This window comes from Henckelia pumila, chromosome 3 (assembly GCF_033568475.1).
Source record: "Henckelia pumila isolate YLH828 chromosome 3, ASM3356847v2, whole genome shotgun sequence".
NCBI lineage: Eukaryota > Viridiplantae > Streptophyta > Magnoliopsida > Lamiales > Gesneriaceae > Henckelia > Henckelia pumila.
The window spans coordinates 19,013,902-19,020,248 of NC_133122.1; the positions used below are offsets into that span (position 1 = coordinate 19,013,902).

General features: G+C 36.2%; 1 long non-coding RNA gene across 2 annotated transcripts; it reads right to left on the reverse strand.

Moving 5' to 3' along the window:
• Positions 1-524: 524 nt before the first annotated feature.
• LOC140890952 (uncharacterized) lies at positions 525-4,834 on the reverse strand. 2 transcript variants are annotated; one of them, XR_012152360.1, is made up of 4 exons: positions 3,774-4,834; positions 3,419-3,677; positions 3,287-3,321; positions 525-2,918 (listed from the first exon to the last, which is right to left on the reverse strand). It is a non-coding gene; the product is annotated as an uncharacterized lncRNA (long non-coding RNA). The 2 variants fall into 2 exon arrangements; XR_012152359.1 differs by having other exon boundaries at positions 3,419-4,834.
• Between the last annotated feature and the right edge of the window lie 1,513 nt (positions 4,835-6,347).

Below are 6,347 nucleotides of genomic sequence, written 5' to 3' on the forward strand. Positions count from 1 at the left end.
CGAGAGTTTCATTGGCTCTTCCAAGCTCTTCTTTGACCTTGCCTAGTTCTAAATCCTTCTTGCTCAGAACAACTTCAAGTCTAGCCACTGAAACTTTCAGTTCACTGTTCTCCCTTGTTAAAACAGAATTTGTCTTGTTCCTTAATATCCAGTCATTATACAATTCTTCATACATCTTCTGAGCATTATCCCAAGATAGTTCTACTTCACCAGCTTCCTGATTTGAGTCTCCAGAAACAGATGCATTCAGACAAAGTACTTTTTGGTCAGTGTTGTGACCCCTGTGACAGCACTGTGTTTCTTCTGCATCACCAAAACTGAAAGAGCATTGTGAGTCTCTTCTTCTCCTTGTTTTGTTCCTTCCTCATCTTCATCATCACTTAGGGAAGCACACATTCCTTTGCGAAGTCTGGTTGGGCACTCATTAGCATAGTGACCAAAGCCTGTGCACTCATGACATTTCACAGATTCAAACTTCTTTGAGATATTCAGTGTTTTTCCTTCTTTCTGAAAGTGATGGTATTCTGTTCTGGCCCGCATATCCTCAATGGTTTTCCAATAGTAGGAGCATTCAAAACTTTAGGTTTCTGACCAGGTTTCTTAAAATCTCTTATTGTCTTCAAGTAGTTACCAAATTGTTTGGTAAGAAAGGCGATTGAATCATCTCCTAAGTCAGACTCGTTGACTCCCTGTGTCAGATCAACAAAATCATTGTATGAGTCATTATAAACTTGAAGTGCAATAGACTTACCTTTGTCCTTTTTTTCAAAATTCATCTCTTACTCATATGTTCGAAGTGGACTCATCAATTCATCCAATCCCAGAATTGATGTGTCTTTTGATTCATCAATGACACAAATCTTTATTTGAAATCTTTCCGGTAGTGATCTCAACACTTTGCTCACTAAACGTTCGTTAGAAATAGCATCACCAAGATCAATTGCCTCATTCTTTATCTTCCTCAAATGTCGTTCATAATCATCGATTGTCTCACTTTCTTCCATTCTCAGATTTTCAAACTGAGTAGTGAGAATCCTTCTTTTGGTTCGACGCACACTATCGGATCCTTCACAGTGCATTTGAAGTTTTTTCCAAGCCTGTTTAGCACAAACACAGTTAGTTACAAGTGAAAACATATTAGAATCAATAAAAGTAAATATAGAATTAAGAGCTTTGTTGTTCATATTCGAAGCAGCAGTTTTATCGGCATTCCATTCCGTTTCTGGTTTGAGGAGAAAATCTCCTTCTCCATCAGTTCTCCTTGGAGGATTCCATCCTTGTAACACACGCTGTCATGCCTTTTCATCAATCGATTTGATGTAGACACCCATCCTAACTTTCCAGATAGAATAGTTGGATCCATCCAAGATTGGAGGGCGTTGAGCAGTTCCTGAATAAGGTATCTCCATTGTGATGTCCTGTCAAACACAAAAACAGAATCACACTTAGTATCGTCAAGTGAATGTCTTTGACGCCAATTGTTAGGTTTGGACAGTATGAAATCACAGAAATACCAGAAAACTTTTCGAGTGTGTGTTATCTTTCAGTGTTGTCAACACTTAATGATAACACTATGCAGCAGAATAATTAACTAACAGTAAAAGTAAATAACACACAGATAATTATGCACAAGTACTAAGTACTTGTACAATGCCTCATGGCAAAATAATCACTAGAAAATCAAATAAGTTTACAAAAGTCAACTAGTGATTGTTTTACGAAAAATTTACTTTTCTCAACAGATTGAGATAATAAACGACTTCCTAAAAACTAGTAATGTGACGCCCGGGGCTGAGGAGGCGGGGAGTGATCGCCGGTGCCAAGAGGTTGCACGGACAATGAGCGGCTCCTGAAAGGCTTCTAGGCGGAGGGAGACATGAATGAACCGATTCTGCCAGAATGAGAGGGATTCTGAGACTGTGTAGGTATGAGACTGTATAGTTGAGGAGAGCTTAAACGATTTCATATGTGCTACTCATATCAAGAAGGTGCATCTTCTTTTCGAAAGCTCATCACATAAGAACTCCAATGTTAAGCGTGCTTGACTTGAGGCAATTATAGGATGGGTGACCCCGTGGGAAGTTTTCCAAGGTGCGTGTGAGTGAGGACATAAGCACGCTGAAAAGACCCGTCTTGATACAGTGGGGCGTTACAAATGGTATCAAAGCCGACCTCTCTTAGTACGGTATGGTTCGGGGACGAACCAAGCGGAAGCTGGTGGACATGTGACGCCCGGAGCTGAGGAGGCGGGGAGTGATCGCCGGTGCCAAGAGGTTGCACGGACAATGAGCGGCTCCTGAAAGGCTTCTAGGCGGAGGGAGACATGAATGAACCGATTCTGCCGGAATGAGAGGGATTCTGAGACTGTGTAGGTATGAGACTGCATAGTTGAGGAGAGCTTAAAAGATTTCATAAGTGCTACTCATATCAAGAAGGTGCATCTTCTTTTCGGAAGCTCATCACATAAGAACTCCAAAGTTAAGCGTGCTTGACTTGAGGCAATTATAGGATGGGTTACCCCCTGGAAAGTTTTCCAAGGTGCGTGTGAGTGAGGACATAAGCACGCTGAAAAGACCCGTGTTGATACAGTGGGGCGTTACAAGTAAGAACTAGAATAATAAACCAATAGAAAGTTCTAAACCGAAAAACAAAAACCAAAGAAACACTTTCTGAACAACACTTCACTCGTGTGTTCTTCAGTGTTTTCAACACTACTCGGCAACACAACGTAGCAGTAGTATCTCTTCAGAAATTCTTCAATGATAGATCTTCAACACTCTAGAATTTCTTCAGTAATTTCTCTATGTATTTTGCTCTCTACGTTTCACTCTCTTTTCTCTTGTTCTTGTTCTTGTACGATCTGATCGGTCCAAGCACTTCTATAAATAGATCTTCAATATGTTTTCATAAATAAGAACCTACAAAGCATGAAAACAATATATCATCAGAATCAAATATTTCGATTCAAGACATAACTGATATTACCAAATTTAAAACTTGTTCTAAGAAAGACAAAACTATAAATATAGAAATTGAATGCAATAAGGAATTAATTTAAAAGACATGTGCACAACATGTTCTTTCAAACTATAAAACTTAATTTTAATTTTAAAAAACTACTTTGGATTACTTTGATTGCATATTACTTGATTTGAGTTGATTCAAACAGAAGCTTATTCCACATTAATACCACTTGGAAATTCTAAATTCTAACCAGCTTTCCTTACGGAAAGATGTGTAAATTATATGAGGAGAGAAATATGCAAGTGAGAATTTCTAGAACCACCTGGAATGTGCTATTTCTTCCCCTACACCATGTCCCTACATGTACATCACAATTAAACACCGTTTTGATTCGTCGTATTACAGACAAAAATTCAACAAAATATATTAGAACCGCTTATAGAATCAGCCGTACCTTTGTTTCATCTCGTACTCCTCGGCAAGCTTTTTTCTGAAAAGGAAAAAAAAAAAAAAAAAAAGATAGAAAAGAGCTAGCTTTTCATGATCATGGACTAGAGAAATAATCTCAAACCTGTAACTCTCTACATTTTCAATCCTGTTACTGTTACTGTTAATTAATATTTGGGAGAAGTGATCCAAATTAACAGTACCTAGAGACAATAATAGCTAGGAAAGAGTTGATACACAAGATTACTTACAAAAGTAGTGCAGCCCTGCAAATATTCATGTTAAAGATCGATCAGAGCAAAAAAAATAAGGAAGACGAAAGCGAGAATATATAGCTAGCAATTTCAAACGGAATTACATACACCGTGAAAATCATGAAGCCGGCGGCAAAATTTGTCTTGAATCCCGGAACAAAATGTTTTCTATCAAATATCAACACAAATAACATAACATATATGCATGGGTGATCATGGGCTCAATCATATTCAAAATCTGAATTGAAAAAAAGCATCTTTTAATAAAAATTTCATCTAAGTATAAAATGTAATCATAAACAACGACGACCATCACATTAATCATACCCGAAAAAAATCCTCGAGAGTCCCATTCTGAAAAGGAATTCACAGTGAGCCCAAACGATCAAATCATTGAATTGGAAGAAAAAAAAAATTAACGAAAACAATCTTTAGGGGACAATAAAACAACGCATACTCGTGAAAAATAAAGGTTGAAAGCGGCGCCGAGCAAATATGGTGAATAAAATTAGAGAATCAGGTTACGGGCCGAAAAATAAATAAGAGTAATTCCAGGGGTTTACGTCGTATAAAATTAAATAAGGTTAAAATTTGGCGTTATTCGAAAAATAAAATCCTCTCTCAGAGATCAGATTTTTGGGTTAAAAAGCTGCAACTTTATCGGGTCCGTCCTTTTTTTTTTAACCCTAAGAAAACACCAGCAGCTATGCTTCCGAGATTAGAGATTTTCTGAAATATCCTATTTTCTCTGCACTTGTGCATGAACATAGACTAGCTAATAGCGTAGCACATACTATCGCTTCTTTTGCTTCTTCCTCACATTCGTCTTTCTTATGGGTGAATGGTGAGTTTTCTAATTGGTTGGTACAACTTGTATTGAATGATTATTCGTAACAATATATATACAAGTTTTGTTTGCTAAAAAAAAAACAAACAAAAACAAAACGATCTAGCACTGTATTCTCTATTGATAAATATAGTCAAACGATCCTCGTTTGGAGCATATTCCTCATTGAAATATTTGGAGGTATGCTCTGGGGGTTGAACCATGTTGTTCCCTCCCTCAGGTCTCTGCCTAATTGTGCACATCCCTCGATTTAACCCCCGCATGAGCCAATGGGCCTCTGAATCATGTGGGATGGGGTCCTCTTCGAGGTCAACCCTTTTTTTTTAAATATAATCAAACGAGAAGGACGTGTAATAATTGAACACATATAATACTGAAAACACGTATAGACAAGGACGTGCATGTTTCAGATTTGAAAACATGGGATATATGCATTCAAGATTTAAAAACACAAAAAGTCATTAGAGAATTTTTTTTATAAGTTTTTTTTCCGTCATTTCACATAAATAATATATGTTTTGGTTTTGCCTATATATATGTTTTAGCTGCCCAACAATATTTTCTCACTTCGTCCTCGACCACTAAAATCCGATTTAGTGGTTGAGGACGAGTTGAGCATCATTGGTTGGAAAACTGAAAATTTATATATATATATATACTTTATGTGATATGATCACTATGAGAAGCTATAAAACCTAAACGTTTTAAATGTACTTTCTTGAGAATATTATTGAGTTTTTGATTATGTTTTCCATGGGATGATAATAATTTAAGTTATGTTCTCGTTGCTAAGTTTATTAATGAGTTTTAATTAAGTTTAAAAATTATGCATATTAAAGATGTTAATAGTAGGGACCAGGTTGAACAGCTACAACACATATATAGGCAAAATGAATCTATGGCCAATTGCTTATGGGGTTTCTGGTTATTAGTTAGCCATAAAAAAGTGAGAATTGGGATGAAGAAATAACTTGAAGAAAAGCCCATATATTAGACTTGTCCATATACATATATCTTCATTGACAAATAATCCTAAATTTGTCCGAGACTTAAGCTCCACAAAATCTTATAATTATATCATAACTGACGCCATCTAATTCAAATCCGGCTGAAATATTGTTTGAAAAAACAACTAAAACATTTATCTTTTCCGCCAATCATGTAGGATCATGTACTCGTTTGTCATGGGAATAGGGAGTTTTCTTCTTCGTTTTTTAGTCATTTGGCAAACCATGGCTCGATTGATTGTTCATAAAATGTGTTTTCACTCTTTTTTTTAAAAAAAATTAATATTGTGATGATAAGTATGGTTATAACGTGGTGTTGGTGGTATCCACTATATATCAGTGTTAGATATTTGCGAATGCGTTGAGCTAAAACTAAAATTTGGATGATTTAGATTGATTATGGAAATTTTCTTAACGATTTTGTTAAGAAAATATCTATAATCACTTATTTTTACGGGTCTAAAAGACGCTGATTGGGCAGAAGAGCCTACACGTGCAAAGAAAATTATTTCTTATAATATTGGAAAATTAAAATAATATTGAATTTCCGAATGTATGCCAATGGATGATTTGTTACAGTCTTTTCACTTACATTACATCCATCCTAAAGCCAACCACCAAAAATAAGCAAAAGGTAACCTACCAACTTATATGTGGAGATGATGATCATCCTTAAAGCCTGAAGGAGCTCCCAGCGTGTTCCTAATTATTACTCCTTAACCTTAAAAGGAAAAAAAAAAAAAAAAAAAAAAAAAGGGGGGGGGGGGGGGGGGGGGGTTGGGAGGAAACGAAATCACAATGATATATACTGTGTAGAGAATCAAAAAA